The sequence below is a fragment of the Anabrus simplex genome, chromosome 1 (genome assembly GCF_040414725.1).
Source record: "Anabrus simplex isolate iqAnaSimp1 chromosome 1, ASM4041472v1, whole genome shotgun sequence".
Taxonomy (NCBI): domain Eukaryota; kingdom Metazoa; phylum Arthropoda; class Insecta; order Orthoptera; family Tettigoniidae; genus Anabrus; species Anabrus simplex.
The window spans coordinates 1,785,574,212-1,785,594,103 of record NC_090265.1 but is presented as its reverse complement, the minus strand read 5'-3'; positions in this window follow the sequence as shown (position 1 = coordinate 1,785,594,103).

The following is a 19,892-nucleotide window of genomic DNA, read 5'->3' as shown; positions in this document are numbered from 1 at the left end:
CTGCCTTTTTGGATATTGATAATTCATTGTGTAAGAGCATAGATGTACATGTAAGAGTACAGGATATTGAAAACTGTAACAATGACATGCCAATTTTGGTCTATTTAGCAGGATACTGTTGCTATAGTGTCTCAAAATATTTGAAATGTGAACACTGTAAAGGAATTCCTGTTACTGAGGACTCCATTGATGCTGATGATGAGGCATATAATCTAATTAGAAATAAGAGTAGGGGTAGGCCTTTGTTCCGTGAAATGTCTGTTATCAATGTAATGTGCCATTTCACCGTTCTATAGTTGCAGTATTAGGAACAAAAATGGCGCTCCAGCCATTAAAGAATTAAAATAAAGCAATTAGCAGCGGTACGAGCTGAAGAGACAATAAATTCAACCGGCAATCACGGAAAGAACCACTTTTAGAAGGCGGTGCGAAAGAATGACGAGAGCGGATTATTTAAACCGATTATTGAAAAAAAAATCTTCCATTAGAACAAATCTCAATCCAGCACTGCATCGAAGAAAAGACGGAATCGAGTAAAGAAACCAGTATTTATCAGATTCTTTAATCAATTGTTGGAGAAAAGATCATATCTACGATAACCCGCTTAACATCAGCTGTGATTGACACATATACGTGAGATTATAGACCAGCTGTTAGGAAACGTCAAGTTGGATCTGTACTACGTCACGGTTGGGCTCGGAACATTGTATTTGCCCGATACTGCACAATGTCAAGAGAGCTGAATTAAACGGAAAATAGAGTGCAATTCTAAAAGCACGTAAAATTCACACCGTTTCGGCGAGCAAGGCAGTTGAAATAAGACGATATTTAGAGCTGTTATAAGCAAATTAGACGGACCAAATTACAAATATATTTTTCGCATTAGCACTACTAAGCAGATTACAACATGTATGAATCAACTAATGCCTTGTGTTATTCTGTCCTTGAGGGATCCATCTCGTAAAAGGAAGGTTAGGTGTGGAAGGAGGACGCCGAAGAGCTACTCTGGCAGGGACACCTCATCACAATATCTACTCCCAGAATTTTTTTTCGGCCGGGCAGCCTTCACCTTTAATCGCAGCTCAGCCGACCGCAACAAAGCATAAACAGGCAGACGCCTCGTTGGCTGTCGCCTCCCCCATCCACCATGCCCTACGTATTCATCCCAGGAATAGACCTTACAATCTCAGAAAGTGACATTTACCAAGAGCTCAATGCAGCAGACCCTCAGGTGGTTAATGTATTCAGACCAGACGATTACCACACCAGGATGCCTACAGCGCACATCATAATACAAACCAGCGGAGAAGAAGCAGAGCGCCGCCTGTTCACCTCCGGAGCAACATTCCGAGGCAAGAACTATTCTGTGATACCACCTCCCCAATCAATACTGAACCAGCTACAGAAAGATCCTGGCCTCATACCCCTCCTCAATGAGCCCCCACCCCCGACAACAACAACCACTACCACCACCACAATTACTACCTCTCCCTGCAATCTGGCATCAACCGTGATCACTACCAGCGTAACCTGCCACCCCTCCCCAGTCATGTCATCATCTCTCCCGAATCCCACGTCACGCTCACCCCTGCAACCCCCCATCACTACGCAGGAACTACCTCCGCCATCGCCGTCAGTCAACACTTCGAACATTCCAACATCGATCCAACAGTCACCATCGCCCCAGCCCAGGCCCAGCTGCGTGCTACGTGGAATCTCTCCAAATATCGCCGAGCCGGACATACTCCACGAACTCCGAACTGCAGGCATCCCCGCACAACGGGCCATAAGGATACGCAACAACCACGGACCCACTTACATGGTCCGACTACAGCTGCCATCCGAACTACACGTCCAGCAACTCATCAGCTCAGGAGCTCAAGTATTTGGCCAAAATCATAGAGTGGAACCTTCCTATTCCCCGCCCAACCACCGTACCCCTGACCACGCACACCCCCGTACCCGACCACCTCCCACTCCAATCCCAGCATATCCAACAGTCTACCTCACCCCTCCCAACATAGCATACATCACCCCGCGACCTCCCACACCTGACCTTCGCATCCTCATCACCTCTCTCCAACAATGCACAACTACTCTCCACCTCCTAACCTCATACCTAATTCCAGGCATATCAACCCATCTATGCTAGAGCCACTGCACCTACCCTTCCCCGCTCCATTTCAGCAACATATAACCCTCCTAATCTATATGAATGTACAATAGCTTTAAGATAACATCAATGTAAACACTCAAACTATGATATAATAAAGCACCTCGCCATCTCTCCTACACATTCACATCCTTTACCCACCTCCTTCTTCCGTCACATCTCCCCAACCTGCCCGCATCTCTTGGCCAGAGAGAGGGCGACACCCTCTAGGTGGCCCGCCCCACCCCTTCAGGGTGGGGAATGAAAGCATTTGAACAACAACACATTCTGTCCTTGACGCAATGAAGACCACTATGATGTTCTAAGAAGCTGAGGCAGAGACTACTCTGACTATGGTGGCGCTTCACGAGATTGATGACCCAGGAGGGCGGTAACCAGCTGTGAAGACGAGATGGACCCGATTACCTAAGCCGAACCATGGGGCGAGGCTTACCAGCCCATGACGATTAACAGCGAGATGGAAATCACTACCCAATAAGCAAAGTTAAGTCCCCATTTGAGTCGTGTCGTAAGTAGAAACCTTTATTCTTTTGGTTAATATATAATGTGCATTATGACATTGTGTGTGCGTAGTTAATATACGAGTGTACTTACAAGGAAATAGGTATTCATCTGAAGTTACCATAAATCCCAAACATAGGTGTAAAATACCAGTGAATGCCGTTCGTAAGTTTGTCAATATGGTATTGGAGAAGTGATTGATATTTTTCTTAATTCGTTGTCAGTGAAGTGTTAGAGTATTAAGAGGAAGCTGATATTTATATGCGTGATGGCTTTAACAAAATAACATGCGTAAAGATCGTATTTAGGGAATGTTACAATAAAATATAGTGGCACAGTTTTAAGGTTACGATGTGCTGTTCTTTGATACTATGACAGTAATGATAATGATTTATATATGTGTAGGTTATGGCATATATGTTGCGCATTTTGATGAAACGAGTGCTTTGATTATGAATGCTACGCGATAATTGAAGTGTTAAATGGTGAATGTAATAAGCATATGAGTTGATAGTATATTTTGATGGTGATAGTTATTGTTACTTAGTAAGTTGGTCATGCCGGCCCCGTGGTGTAGGGGTAGCGTGCCTGCCTCATACCCGGAGGCCCCGGGTTCGATTCCCGGCCAGGTCAGGGATTTTTACCTGGACCTGAGGGCTGGTTCGAGGTCCACTCAGCCTACGTGATTAGAATTGAGGAGCTATCTGACGGTGAGATAGCGGCCCCGGTCTAGAAAGCCAAGAATAACGGCCGAGAGGATTAGTCGTGCTGACCACACGACACCTCGTAATCTGCAGGCCTTCGGGCTGAGCAGCGGTCGCTTGGTAGGCCAAGGCCCTTCAAGGGCTGTAGTGCCATGGGGTTTGGGGTTAGTAAGTTGGTCATAGAATTCTTCGAGAGATGGTAGTATGTGTAGGTTGCACATGCTAAGGTGTAGGTATTGAAACATACTGTTTTCAATTGCTATTTCATTCCCTAATATATATATATATATAATACAGATTAGGATACGATCTCAATGCCATCAGTATAGAATTAATTGAGTGAGTAGGATCATCAGAAGAGCCGAGAGGCCACCTACGTCAATATTTAGGCCTTCACTGACATACCTACGATTGTTTTCATGCATTCTCACATACGGCAATTTAACTTGTGATTTTATGGGAGCAACTTAACACATCACTGGTAACTTAGTCTTTCATATGTGGATTTTAGATGAAGATAGAGTCTTCCTATGTGTCAATTTTTCCACCTATGGTATTAATATGGAAAGATTCCAGATCTTAATTAATTAATTAATTGATTGATTAATCATTGGCCATTTCTTTGCGTTTTTCACATTTTCAATTGAAACTCAATTTGAACATTGTATATAGTAGGGAGTATAGCTTATTTTACTTAAATCTTTTGGATGCATCCAATTATTATATTTATGTTGAATAATTTTACTTGATTATATAATTTATTTATTTTTCTTTTCATTTCATTTCCTTGGATACTACTTAATTATGATACAATTTTTCGACAGGCCAGGATTAAGACATAGATAAATGAGGCCTGATTTCATTTCTTTTTTATGTTAGAGGTTTTTCTAAACCTGTTTTCTCCAATGCAATATAATTACGTCACTTAGAGATGCTGATTGCGTAGGAAACCAGCCACAGTGTATAAATAATTTTTCAAGATATTCTACTCTAATTTCAAATCATACTTAGACCAATTTATTAATAAAAGCTGAGTAGTGAAAACATTAAAATTCTTTCAATGTCTACTTAGAATAAGTACTAGATATAAGCTTATAATGACTAATTCTAATTGCGATTATGATGATGACATGTACGGAATTCTTGACGAGCCATGATAATCTGATTTTACGATAAATTTCGGTATCATACAAGTACGGTATCCAACTGATAGCGTGTTGAAGACGTTCATCTACGTAGGTTGGGATTTACCGTAGGCCATCGGTGTTCTTTCTCACGCGGAACTCACAACCCAGCAATATTTGGCAGATGAAATTGCTATTAAGAGCTAGTCTGGAACTCGTGTATCCCCACCTGGACGCGGGAGTGGTGCAGTAATAATACATAATTATCTGGAAGTAACAAAATTATGTACAAATTTTGAAACAGAGTTTCTTTTAGTAAATGATTATAGGGAGATTGCATGTGAGACTACAATGAAAGTTATTTATGATAAAGAACTTTCGTGGGAGCCAGATATTTGTAATAACAGACATACATCAGAATGTGTTTGTAGAAAACTGGTATGGACTTCAACAAACATTCTTTTGAATAATTATTGTAAGGAAAAGAAGCTCCATGTCAAAGACTGTACTGACGAGGAAGAAACGTGTTATTTGTCAACAGAACCGAATTTCATGCAAATCTGCATTTATGTAATTAAGTGTGTTGTTGCTTTCAATTCTATATTTTTGGGTGGGGGACAGAATAAAATATTTATCATGAATTTCGGTATACTGCCATTCCCTTAATTCCTGAACCTCACGTGAGTTTCAGCATTATTTAGATACCTTGTGTGTCAACTATCCCTGATTTTTTCAGAAATTGTTTTTGAAGGTTTAAGTGAATTTTATATGGAAGAATAAGGGTTTGGGGTCATTATTTTGATACTTAAGTAGCCAGATCAATTAAAACACATGGCAAGATGCCATAGTGATATTATGATGATTGCCTCTATTGTCAGCCATCTTGGTTTTGTGCTCAGGTCTTATATCTAGGTGGTGTTGGTTAAACAGAGCTAAAGATATTTACAACCAAACAAACCAAACCCCATGGAACTACAGCCTTTGAAGGACCTTGGCCTACCAAGCGACCGCAGCTCAGCCCGAAGGCCTGCAGATTACAAGATGTTGTGTAGTGAGCACAACGAATTCTCTCGGCCGTTCTTCTTGCTTTCTAGACCGGGGCCGCTATCTAAACGTCAGATAGCTCCTCAATTCTAATCACGTAGGCTGAGTGGACCTCGAACCAGCCCTCAGGTCCAGGTAAAAATCCCTGAGCTGGCTGGGAATCGAACCTGGGGCCTCCGGGTAAGAGGCATCCACGCTACCCTACACCATGGGACCGACTCGCTAAAGATATTTACCAGCGGAACATTTGAACCGACAAATCACAGATCAGTGCGCAAATTAATAATTGGAATTATAGCAGTACTACTAAAATAACAACATTGGAAAGAAAGGTTGAAGTCCAAAAGAAAGGATTATATAATGTAAATAAGACACTTAAAATCATGTATAAATTAAGTTAAAATATCCTGGCAGCTTGTGAAACTAAAACATGTGGTAACCAGAGACAGGAAGTATGATGTAATGTAAAGGGGAAGCCCTGATGTCTGTACCAGGAAGTAGGCAAGCGGCGCATGATTCCACGCGCTAATCAGGTGCTCACTCGAATGTCCTAAATTGAATGTGTCTGTCGCGTTGTATGAACGTCGTCTGAAAAACGTGGAGTGATCATTTCTCTACGCAGATATAATGAATGTAATATTGGGGAAAATGCGCAGTGATTTTCCCATAGGGAAGATATTAAGAGTTGATTTTACCAACTGATATGTAAATAGCTGTGCGATGTAGTGAGCCAGTTGTTGTGCTATTTGTTTTACGTCGCACCGACTCAGATATGTCTTATGGCAACGACGGGGTAGCAAAGACCTAGGAGTGAGAAGGAAGCGGCCATGGACTTATTTAAGGTACATTCCCAGCATCTGCCTGATGTAAAACTGGGTAACAACGGAAAACCATCTTCAGAGCTGCCGACAGTTGGCTTCGAACCCACTATCTCCCGAATGCAAGCTCACAGCCACGTGACCCTAACCGCACGGCCAACGCGCCCGGTAGTTGTTATGCGAGCATAGTGAAATTTGATAAATAAGAGAGTCGTGAGTTAAATTAGAACTTATAACAAGCATTAAAAACTAGTATATTCCGGTGGAATATCAAAATCAAATCAAATCAAAATCTCTTTATTTGCAAATGAGTTGTCTACCTCGGTGGCAAATGGTACACTAAAATACATTATTGTCAAGCACTAAATTTTAAATTAACAGGAGACGAAGAAAATTTTCCTAGAATACAATATTATACAATTTACGCTAATAATTTGTTCTATTAAACACACACATCATCCTTAATAAATGTATATTGTTTACAAAATTCTACTTATAATATCTTACAAACGTAGTCAACTCATATACAGTATGTGAAATTACTTCTAATAATAATATACAACTGGTATAAGATTAAAATTAACATTGAATTTATTTACATATTTATATTTTACCCATTTTGGAACCTAAGTAGCATAACGACCTGCTGTGTCCTAACCAGAGCCCCTTTTGCCACCACTTTTCAGAGTTCCTGAAGGGCCTTCACAGCTACCGTAGCGGTCCCAGAGCCCTCGAAGTCCCCACTGTACTTCACCCCTACAGGCAGTCCCCTACTTGGGCTGTCCAAACTCCATAGACCAGGGGAAGGAATTAATTTAATCACACACATTTTTTATTTACAATATCCTGCACTGGTCGAATGCCCTCTAACATTTCATTTATTTTCTCTGTTGTTGTTTATACTCTTCTTGAATATCTGTACAGATTTTGGAAAAGGATCAAACACTACCCCTGGTAAACTGCTCTACTCCTTCACGCCCTTCCCAATGAATGAAAATTTACCCCAATCGCTTCGTCTAAAATTCCTTCTAATTTTGTACTTGTGGTCAATTCTACCAATATAATTATTTTCCAACTGAAGCCTCTCACGGATATCTCTCCATACTTCTTCTCCTGTATAGGCTCTATATAATCCTATATGTCTAGTTTTCTCCCTTCTCTTACTTAAAGTTTCCCAACCAAGTTCCTTTAACATTTCTGATACACTACTCTTTCTCCTGAAATCCCCTATTACAAACCTTGCTGCTTTCCTCTGCACACCATCTAGTTCTTTTATTAGGTATTCTTGGTGAGGATCCCAAACACTGTTTGCATATTCCAATAATGGATGAACCATACTTAAGTAACTTTTTTCTTTTAATTCTTTGTTGCATACTTTAAGTAGCCTCATTGTGACATGTAACGATCTGTATGCTTTCCCAACAACGTCATCAACATGACCCTTCCAGTGCAAATTACTTTCAAATCTCACACCTAAGTATTTGCACTTGCCATCTTTTGGGATAACTACCTCATCCAAAGTATACTCAAATTCAGTTTTAAAGCTCCTGTTTGTAAATGTTGTAACAGTTGATGTGCCTCCATTAATCTTCATATTATTTTCTTGAACCGATTCTTGGATACTCTCAAGGTCCCTTTGTAATTCTGAACAATCCTCAATGTTATTTATTTCCCTATAAACAATTATGTCATCTGCATACAATCTTATTTTCGATGTTATATTGTTCCCTAAATCATTTCCGTATATTAAGAAAAGTAACGGGCCGATTATACTACCCTGTGCAATTCCTATCCAAACTTTCTCTTCCTGTGATATATTACTTCCTACTTTGACTTTCTGAACCCTTGAATTTAGAAATGTTCTTATCCAACGTATAACCCTTACGTCCAATCCTATTCCCTCCAATTTCTTTAATAATATTCCATGTTCCACTCTATCAAAGGCTTTGGAAAGATCTATGGCTATGCAATCTAACTGGCCTCCTGAATCCAACTGATCTGATATGTCCTGCTGAAATCCCACCAGTTGTGCCTCGCAAGAAAATTTCTTTCTAAATCCATACTGGCTCCTCATGAACCAATTTTTATCATCACATATCAGACTACAGGACTGAACTATTACGGAGACGGAACCGTGAAAGGGATTATTTCATCTTGTTTTTGTCTGTGCTGTGTGATAATTGATACTATCTGTTTTCTATGCTCAGTGTATTTCGTCTTGTGCAAGACGCGATCTACAAACTGTGTCTTGAATCGAATTATTTCGAGACAGTGCACATCGGAAGCTGACCATGGAGAAGAACTCTAAGCAACGTCGTATTTCCAGTGTGATCGTGGTGTGAATGTGGCATCATTAACCTGACCTGATGGCCTAAATTGGTGCATTGCTGAATCATGGAACGACGCGGACAAGGATGAGTAATTCCGATTTGATTTAATATATGATCAATAACAGCTAGTTGTCATGCAAATTTGTACATAGCCATTTATTGTATGTAATATTTGAATTTGTCTGAATTAATGATATACCAAGAGACAGAAAGGTTAGAATAAGTTATTTTGTCTTACTAATGCCTTGGGGGTTTTAATTTTGTGTAAATAATTCTACAGTAATGGTGTTAATATTTATCTTCAAAGTATGTTCCTGAGCGTGAGTTGAAACAATCTTCAGTGTTAATGAAATATCAGCATGTCTTAATGTGGTGGGGATAAAGATAGTTTTAATTATTTATTTATTTATTTAATTAATTAATTAATTTATTTATTTATTTCTTCTTCTTCTTCGTTTAGGCCTACGATGGACCACGTGGTTCTTAACTCTGGTGAGCTCTTTTCTTCCTCTTAGCCCAGTAATCCTTCATTCTAGCGGTATGGATGTCTTTTCTTTCTTGAGTCCATTTCGACTCCTACTCCTGGACGCAGTAATTTAGTTGTTAGTGACTGGAGAGAGTCAGATGTCTTGACTAACTTTCTGAATTTATCTCGGTTGTAAATGTCAACGTGATCAATGTTTAGGTATTGTAGGTCTTCGCGCACTAAATTCGTCCATTTGGCATTTGTTGCTTTCCCTCTAGATACAGTGTTGAAGATTCTTGAAGTGAGTCTCTGGCTGTCCATCCTGACTACGTGACCATAGCTGTTGTAATGCTCTCTATTTTACTGTACAGTTCCTTGTTGTGTCTGATTCTGTAGCCATCTCCTTCTTTAATGGAACCCATAATCCTTCTGAGGATCTTTCGCTCTTTCAGTTCTAGTTTTCTGAGTTGTCCTTTCCGGGTCATGTTTAGGCATTCTGAGGCGTACAGTACAGATGGTCTTACTACGGTGTTGTAGTGTCTAAGTTTAAGATTCAAGGAGAGGGATTTAGACTTGTATATGTTCTTACAAAGATGATAAGCTCTTTCTAATTTAGTGCATCTACTCTTCATTGCAAGATCCTCATTAACATTTCGGGTTATCCACTCTCCAAGACATTTGAATGAGTTGGCCTTGTGTATTATTTTGTCCCCCAAAGAAATGAAGTTGGGTGCTTCTCTGATGTTGGTCAGAAATTTTGTTTTATTGACAGCGATCTTTAGCCCTGCTTTAGCTGCTATGCGTTCTAGGGAGGATAGCTGGTACGTAGATTCTTCCATACTTGAAGCTAAGAGTGTGAGGTCATCTGCGAAGGCTAAGCAAGTAACTGTTAACTTGTCTTTTTTGTAGCCGATTTTTAATCCAGAGTTGTCAGCTAGTGTGTTCGTCCATTCCCGAATGACCTTCTCCAGCAGACAGTTAAACAGGATAGGGGAAAAACCATCTCCCTGTCTAACATCTGTTTTGATCTCGAAGCTTTTTGATAATACCCCTCTGAATTTGACTTTGGACATGGTGTTCATTAGAGTAACCTTCACAAGTTTCAAAGTCTTCTTATCCAGTCCCATTTCAGTCAACGTCTCAAAGAGGGACTGTCTGTCTACCGAGTCGCAAGCCTTCTGGAAGTCAACGAAAATTGCTACATAGGGTGAGGTGCTGAGGTTTTTGTAGGTAAAGATAGTTTTGAGGTTCAGAATCTGCTCTGTGCATGATCTTGACTTCTTAAATCCAGCTTGGTACTCTCCTATGCAGGAATCTAATTGTGCCTCCACTCTTTTAAGCAATGCTTTGGAGAAGATTTTGTACGTCACTGATAGGAGAGAGACCCCTCTATAGTTGTTAGGGTCTAACTTGTCTCCTTTCTTGTGCAGCGGGTGGATCATAGCTGAAGTCCAATCCCTTGGTAGTGTTTCTGTTGTCCAGATGTCAGTTATGATTCTATGGATACTGTCAATTGTCTCTTCATCTGCATGTTTCCATAATTCTGCAATGATGCCATCTTCGCCTGCTGCTCTGTTAGATTTCAGTTCAGAGATGATCTGTTTTATTTCTTCTTTGGTAGGAGGAAGGGAGTCAGGGTTAATCGCATACTTAGGTTGAAATTGTAGTTTTTCCTGTGGTTCTTCTGCATTGAGGAGGCCATCAAAATATTTTGCAAGGGCTGTAGTACAATCTTCATTGTTCATTTTCAGTTCTCCGTCTGGTCCTTGAAGGTGGAGTGTAGGGGCTGAGTAAGCGTTTGTCTGAGATTTTAGAGTTTTGTACAAGTTACTGGTGTTGTTCCTTTGAAAGTCTTTCTCTGCCTGATCTATGATGTCGTTGTTATATTGCCTATTAGCATTTCTAATGGTCTTGGCCGTGTTTTTTCTGACTGTTAGGAAGGCTGTATGATTTTCCGTGTTTTTGTTGCAGTTCCATTTCACCCATGCCTGTCTTCTCTCCGCTATTGCCTTATCGCATGTTGGTGTCCACCATGGGTGTTTACTCCTTCTAGTTGCAAGGATGGTCTCTGTTGCTGCATCTATCAGTGCCTTCTGAAGGTTAGGTCAATCTGTTTTATTCTGATTATTGCTTAGTACCTTAGTAAAGTTGTTGTTCTCTTTCAGCTGGGCTGGATTAAATTTTGGGATTCTGGACCTGGTGTAATAGTTACCCCTGTACTTCGTGAGTGGAATGAAATTTGCTTTGACCAAAGATAGGTGGTGGTCTGAATCAATATTGGCACCTCTCAATACCTTGACGTTCATTATTTCCTTGCTATTCCTTCTACTGATGGCAACGTGATCTAACTGGTACTCTCCAAGCAAGGGATTGGGACATCTCCAGGTCTTGGCTTTTCGGGGGAGGTGTCTGAATGCTGTAGATTTAAGAACAAGGTTGTGATTTATTTATTATTTATTTTTATTTATTATGCCTTTGTAGGTGGTGAAGTTAGGGCTCTTGGCCCTCCCTTACACTTAACCACTGTAGTGTTACATCATTGGAAGCAGAGTTTGAGTACATTAATACACTGACTGACAGAGCAAATGCAACACCAAGAAGGAGTGGTCAGAACTTTATGCCAATTGCAGGGTAGACTGACGTCACTGAGGTATGCTCATGATGTGAAATGCGCCGCTGTGCTGCGCACGTAGCGAACGATAAATGGGACACGGCGTTGGCGAATGGCCCACTTCGTACCGTGATTTCTCAGCCGACAGTCATTGTAGAACGTGTTGTCGTGTGCCACAGGACACGTGTATAGCTAAGAATGCCAGGCCGCCGTCAACGGAGGCATTTCCAGCAGACAGACGACTTTACGAGGGGTATGGTGATCGGGCTGAGAAGGGCAGGTTGGTCGCTTCGTCAAATCGCAGCCGATACCCATAGGGATGTGTCCACGGTGCAGCGCCTGTGGCGAAGATGGTTGGCGCAGGGACATGTGGCACGTGCGAGGGGTCCAGGCGCAGCCCGAGTGACGTCAGCACGCGAGGATCGGCGCATCCGCCGCCAAGCGGTGGCAGCCCCGCACGCCACGTCAACCTCCATTCTTCAGCATGTGCAAGACACCCTGGCTGTTCCAATATCGACCAGAACAATTTCCCGTCGATTGGTTGAAGGGGGCCTGCACTCCCGGCGTCCGCTCAGAAGACTACCATTGACTCCAGAGCATAGACGTGCACGCCTGGCATGGTGCCGGGCTAGAGCGACTTGGATGAGGGAATGGCGGAACGTCGTGTTCTCCGATGAGTCACGCTTCTGTTCTGTCAGTGATAGTCACCGCAGACGAGTGTGGCGTCGGCGTGGAGAAAGGTCAAATCCGGCAGTAACTGTGGAGCGCCCTACCGCTAGACAACGCGGCATCATGGTTTGGGGCGCTATTGCGTATGATTTCACGTCACCTCTAGTGCGTATTCAAGGCACGTTAAATGCCCACCGCTATGTGCAGCATGTGCTGCGGCCGGTGGCACTCCCGTACCTTCAGGGGCTGCCCAATGCTCTGTTTCAGCAGGATAATGCCCGCCCACACACTGCTCGCATCTCCCAACAGGCTCTACGAGGTGTACAGATGCTTCCGTGGCCAGCGTACTCTCCGGATCTCTCACCAATCGAACACGTGTGAGATCTCATTGGACGCCGTTTGCAAACTCTGCCCCAGCCTCGTACGGACGACCAACTGTGGCAAATGGTTGACAGAGAATGGAGAACCATCCCTCAGGATACCATCCGCACTCTTATTGACTCTGTACCTCGACGTGTTTCTGCGTGCATCGCCGCTCGCGGTGGTCCTACATCCTACTGAGTCGATGCCGTGCGCATTGTGTAACCTGCATATCGGTTTGAAATAAACATCAATTATTCGTCCGTGCCGACTCTGTTTTTTTCCCCAACTTTCATCCCTTTCGAACCACTCCTCCTTGGTGTTGCATTTGCTCTGTCATTCAGTGTATTATACAGTAAATAATAACGTACACAAAAATATATTACACTTTTCTAACTCACATTCATTCAATCTTCCAGTCATACAAGTTAGTCAGCTGCATTCAGCATGTAGTCTCGCCAAGCAGTCTTAAATTTAAGTAATGAGGTCTGTCTTCAGAGAGCAGTCTGTATATCTGTATCGGTATGCGATACGTTCGTCGTTTGTCAGGTTTCAGCCATGAAGTAGTGTGATCTTATAGGGTGACATGTGTATCATAACTCAAACTGTATACAAATCTGAGGCAACAATTAAGCGCTCGCTGAAGTTTCGAAGTCTGCTCTTTTGTTGCGTCTACCAGAATGACGTCACAGTAGTCGAGGACGGGAAGCACTAGCGTTTGTATGAGTTTGACTCTCACATTACAAGGTAAAATATCGCTGTTTCTTTCACCCGAATGAAGTATCGAAAGTATTTGTTTACGCATATTCTTAATATATTCAGACCAATTTAAAGTTTCGTTCATTGTCACTCCGAGATTTTTTTCACAGTTTGGCTGAACGGAATAACTCTACCATTCAATATAACTGGAGGAATGGTTTCGTATCTTAGTGTGGCCAACAATTTTTGAGAGCCAATAATGATTACTTGTGTCTTGGAGTGGTTAAGGAGGGAATTTTTCAAGGAGTAAGCATTAAGTCGCTGAAGGTTAACATTGGTGCCTGTTATGGTATAAGGCGAATCAGAGGTCTTACACTGACAGTAAATTTGTAAGTCGTCCGCATAAAGATGGTAGCTACAATTCTTTAAATTAGTTGAAATGTCGTTTATGTACAAAATAAAGAGCAGTGGGCCTACAACACTACCCTGCGGCGTGCCTTCCTTCCTGGTCAGCCAGTGAGAGGTTTGATCAAGGGTTATAATTCGTTGCGCGCGGTTTTTGAGGTACGAGGAAAAGAAATTAATAGTTCGTTGATCGAAGTAGTAAAATTGCATCTTGCTTAATAAAGCCTGGATGTTTATAGTGTCAAATGCGCTACTGAAATCGAGGAGAGTAAGTATTGTCACCAGTCTTTGGTCCATTGCGTGCCGTATGTCATCAGTCATTTTGAGCAGGGCAGTTGCTCTCCTGTGTCCCTTCTTGAAGCCAGATTGCAGTGGGTCCAGGATAGAATAGTTGTTTACGTAATCCAACACCTGCTCATGAACCAGACAATGGAGTGCTTTGGAAATCGCAGGTAAGATAGAAATTAGTCTGTAGTCGGAAGGTAGGGAGGGGTCAGGTTTCTTAGGCACAGGGATAACATTGGCTAGTTTCCATAGTGAAGGAAAGGTTCTGTTTTTAAGGCACTAGTTAAACATGCGGGTAATAATTGGTAAAACAGCACCAATAATATTGTGTGAGAAAGTTATAGGGAAATCATCCACTCCTCTGGCTTTTGATTTGATAGAATATAATATATTTTTAACTTTATTAACTGTAACTTGATGGAATGTAAAATGTTGGTTAGGTAAAGGGTTCATAACGGAGTTGGGTACTGAGTTTGGGGAATTTAGTATATTAGGGGGTGTTCTTTCTTCAGTAAAAATCTCATTTAATTTATCGAGTGGTATGTCTGGCACTTGAGGTTGTTGATGAGGTTTCCCTGTGCCTAAGGAACGAAGCGGGTTCGAAGCAATGATAGAATTCATGTTTGCAGTCATGTTTTGCAAGTAAGTAAATTTATGGTTTCTAACGAACTGTTTAACACTATTTCTAAGGACTCGATATTTTTCTAAGTGACTTTGGTCACGAGTTCGTTTAAAGCGTCGGTAAAGTGTATCGCGGTGGACCATCATGTTTTATTTTCATTATTTAGCCAGGTACAAGATGGGCGAGTAACTTTTATCTGTCACTTAGGGGTGTGTTTATCGTACAGAGTGATTACAAGGGAGTTAAAATTGTCTACTTTCGTCCAATAGGAGTATGTCATTGCAGGGTAGATTGTAAGTGTCATGTCATAACTCGTCCATATCAATGCTTTTTGTGTTTCTGGAAATAACATACTTAGGTTTATATTTTGGCATTCGGAGGGAGTAGGATGAGTAGATTAGGTCATGGGTGGAGATGGCTGGGACTGGAATCTGGCCGTGAGTTATAACTTTGTTTGGGTTATTTGTGACAATGTGTTCAATGTGCGTGTGTGTTTCGTAGTTTTCTCTTAAAGTGTGATTAGTAGGCTCTAAACCGAGGATGGTCATATCACAGGAATAAAACATGTCAATAAACTGTTTAGTTTCGTACGTTTTAGTAAGTAGGTTAGTGTTGAAGTCACCTATGGCAATAATATGCTCGTAACTAGGCAGTAGGTCAAGTAAGCGAAATTCGAATTCAGTCATATTTGTTACTTTGGGCGGCTTGTATGCAGTAACTATAAGGAGTTTATGTTGGTTAATAATGACTTCAACAAACATGAATTCTGGCCCTAGCTGTGCATTGTTAGATGATACACATATCATCGGGATTTTAAAGTCGTTTCTGCAGTACATGGTCACCCCACCTCCTCTTGTGCCATCGGATCTATTCATGACGTAAGAGGGAATACCAGTCAAGTTGTACCATACCAGGGGGTATTCTCAGTGTAAGCCAGCTTTCGCTAATACCAAGAATATGGATATTATTTTCCCTTATTATGGCTTGAATTTCGTCGAAGTGCGCTACCAAGGAGAGTGCGTTGACATGGCAGCACTGTAAACAGTTGGTAGAGGGAGATAATGCCTGTTTGAGGAGCAAGCCGTTGGTGCGAGGTGACGGGGTGTGAGGGATAGTGTTGCCTTGGTCAGTGTCAGGTACAGAGCTCTGGATCAGCTGAATAACGGAATGTTAACGAAATAATATAACAGAAATATCATGCAACTTACCTCGACATCCTGATAAATGCTTACACTGACTACCACTAACACACACACACACACACACACACACACACACACACACACACACACACACACACACACACACACACACACACACACACACACACACACACACACACACACACACACACACACACACACACAGAGAGAGAGAGAGACACGCACAAAATGCACTTACAAAAACACTTATGAATAACAAACAAATGCGCTATCGAGCTGTGCTGTGTCATTTCAATTGTTACTGTTATCTCGCAGATTTATTTATGGTGTCCAGTTCCACGAGAGTGGTGAAGGATCTTTTCGTCCCAATAGAAAGGTAAATCAGGATGCGTCCGTTTTGGGTCAAAACGCGGGATGGCCCGAAGTGATCGCTAGCAAGGTTTAATATACACTTACGGGTTTTTTAAGGGACTCGGTGATGAGTACCTTTGTGCCCTTTAGCAGCCGCTTCACCTTCCACACTCGGTCACGTTCGTGGTAGCGGGTAAATTAAACTATTATATGGCGCCTGCCTGTAGATACCATGTCAGCTGCTGAGCGCTGAGGCCGCCCAATCCTGTGGCACTGGTCGAAGCTCTCCATCGTGAAGTCCACGTTCAACCACAGTCTAATATATACAGTCGCGAAGCTCTGATGATATATTTCATCCGAGGTGACAACAGCGCTCCAAGCGGCGATGTAGAGGCAACTTGCTAGCAGACAACAGGCAACGAATTACCACTACAGACTAAAATGGTCATAACTTCTGAACCATTCATGCAGATAATATCCTGACAAGGTTATTGTAATCCTTATGAAATAGCGGAGGAGGTCAAACAATTTATTGCGATGAGGTGTTCGAGAAAAATATCGAAATATTTATTGAATCTGAAGTAGTTATTTTTCTTTACCGCGGACTATAAAATAAAATCGCTTCTAGAGGGCAGCCGGTTCAAAGTAGGTATATACCATCCCGGACTTTTGTGTAGAGGATTTTATGCTCTACAATTCGTACGCTTACACTTGGGGTCTATCGTTGACGGTTCAGGCAGCGTAAGCCAAGAAAGCAAGAGACCGACCGACCGACATCGAACCTGCCAAGTTGGGCCAAGGAGGCCAGCGCTCTACCATGGTCGGTCACTTGCTTTCTTGGTTTACGCTTCCTGAACCGTCAGCGATAGACCCCAAGTGTAAGGGAACGAATTGTAGAGCATAAAAACCTCTACAAGAAAGTTCCAGATGGTATATACCTATTTCGAACCGGCTGCCCACTAGAAGCGATTTTATGTTATAGTCCGCGGTAGAAAATAATTCCTTAAGATTAAATACATATTTCAATATTATCCTCGAACTCATCATCGAAATAAATTGTTTTACCTCCTCCGCTATTCCATAAGGATTACAATAACCTTGTCAGGACATTATCTGCATGAATGGTTCAGAAGTTATGATCATTTTAGACTGTAGTGGTAATTCGTTGCCTGTTGTCTGCTAGCAAGTTGCCTCTACCTAGCCGCTAGAGGTGCTAGTGTCGCTCCAGCTGTCAAGTGGATGAATCTTCCTCTTATTAGATCTTCGCGACTCTATATATTAGACTGTGGTTCAACTTCGTTCTGAAAGTTTCCCTCACTTTTTCGTAATTGTCCTCCCGCGGTTCCTCGGAGACTCCATGGATTAGGAGGCAGTTTCTACGGCTGTACTGCTCTCCTTCATCAATGAGTGCTTCCTGATGGTCGAGCTGCCGTACTAACTTGCACAGCTCTTCTTTCAGCACAGCAAGTTCGGAGGAGATGGCGCCTCGGATGTCTCGAAAATCCTGACTCAGCGAGTCTAGGGACTCTTCCCTGGGGTTGGCAGAGCTGGATAACAAATGAAGGCGCGCCTCGAAGTCCTTCTTCGTTGCTTCAAAAGCATTAATTCGCTAATTCACTTTCTGGACGGACATATCTGTTATTATTTATGTCCATACTCGAACCACACTTGTACAAGATCACACTTGGAGGACAAATATGCTACCAGTTCACGGCTTCTGCGAGATATAGACAGAGCACTCCAACGCGTACGTTACAGTAGACGCCACGTTTATTCTGTGGGCGTTAAATACACTTAAAGCAGTTTTCATGCGCATGTTAAGCCATTGGCATGTTGCATGTGGATTTTGTTCTTCGAGAAAACCCATCAGTGTTGTGCTGCGGACTCGAACCTGTAACCATCAACGAATATTACAGCTTGCATACTGAGAGTCTTCGTACCTATGTGAATAGATGATGTGATTTTGGTTGAGATAAAGATCTGTACTGTGAGGTAATTCATGTTTTGGACCTTTATTATGTGATATATTTAGGGACATGTTTAGATAGGATCTTTTTAAACAGCAGAACGCTATTGAGGGGAAGACGGATAAATGAGAGACATGAGATAAGATACGGCGAGACCTACAATAGAGGTAAGAAATTGTGTATTCCGAATTACGGTGATTTGAGGTATATTATACTAATCCTTGGGAGATATTGAACCAGTGGAAGTTGTTAAAAAGCAGAGATAGGCCAAGAATTAGAAGTATTCTGAAGAAAGAGTGAATATGTACTTGCCTTATCATGGAGATAGCGAGAGAAATTGCAGACATGTGTGTTACGTCAAGAGAGTGTTGAATGATATCATTTACTCTCAAGTATATGGGCCTCCTCATGACCGTGTCTGACTGTGAATGCTTATGTCTTGTTGAGATTGGAACATTGAAGAATATTAAACACGTTAATTTCATAAACAGTTTCAATTGAATACGTAGGACAACAGTATAAATTTATTTAACGCCATCTGAACATCGTATTTGGTTAGACGTCAGGGCATTTAGATATGCTGTAATTGGATGTCTTGAGGGACATGGCTTCGATTCTTGACGGGCTCCCTAGACTTAGCATTTCACTGACGGTTGTCATTATGGGTTTATTTGTTTACATGTGTGGTTTACATTTCTTTGGTGTGTTTCTGACAACACAAATTCTGTTTTGTAATTGTGGTAATTTGTTGATTGTGGACTCAGTTTCATGTAGTTGCCATGTCTTGGAGGCAGAGGTTTCATTCCCAATGCGGTAAAGCCAGTGTTGTTAGAAGTTTTTGGGAGATTTTGTTTGTTTATTGAACCATTCTGTTCATGGTCAGAGAATGCTGATTTGATAATAATTATGGAAATTATAGGAGACAGCAAAGAAAGCGCCGTGGGTGGCATTTTATTGTGTCAGAGTATCTAAGATTGCGCGCTTTTCGTGAGAGTGTAGCATCAGACGCGAGCTGAAGTTTCTAGATGCTCATTAACATTTATTACCCCAGCGAACCTCTTCATTGAAGCTTGGGAAACACGCAGCTCCGAGAGATATCGCGGTAATTTTTACATTGGAGGGAAAGGAATTTATTTAATATCTTCGAGTACAAGAGGACTACAGAGGATCGGATACCAGAACCGCACTCAAGAAATTTTTCTGCAAATTTTGATATGCGGCATGCCTATAGTTATAATCATAATAAAAGTATGAGTACTTAATATGCACCTCGCGGGAAAAATTTTCCATACCGCGGGCGCGCCTTGGAAGCCCACCCACGCAGAGCTTGGTAGCGTGGAGGCTAGACTGCTAATATATACGGCTGACGAGCGCACTAAGATCATTTCACTGTGTGCATCGCTGTCTGTCACGCCGCTGCTCAGCGCCTTTATCAACAAGCAACGCAGTCAGAGTTCATCTTATACTTGGGAAGAGTAAGTAACAACCACATATAATAGAGATCAGAACTTTATACAACCAGTGTTGACCTGCTTTCATGGGAGAATATTCTGATGCTAGTAATGCTGTTCGTGCGTAGTCACATCGCATAATCTGAGGT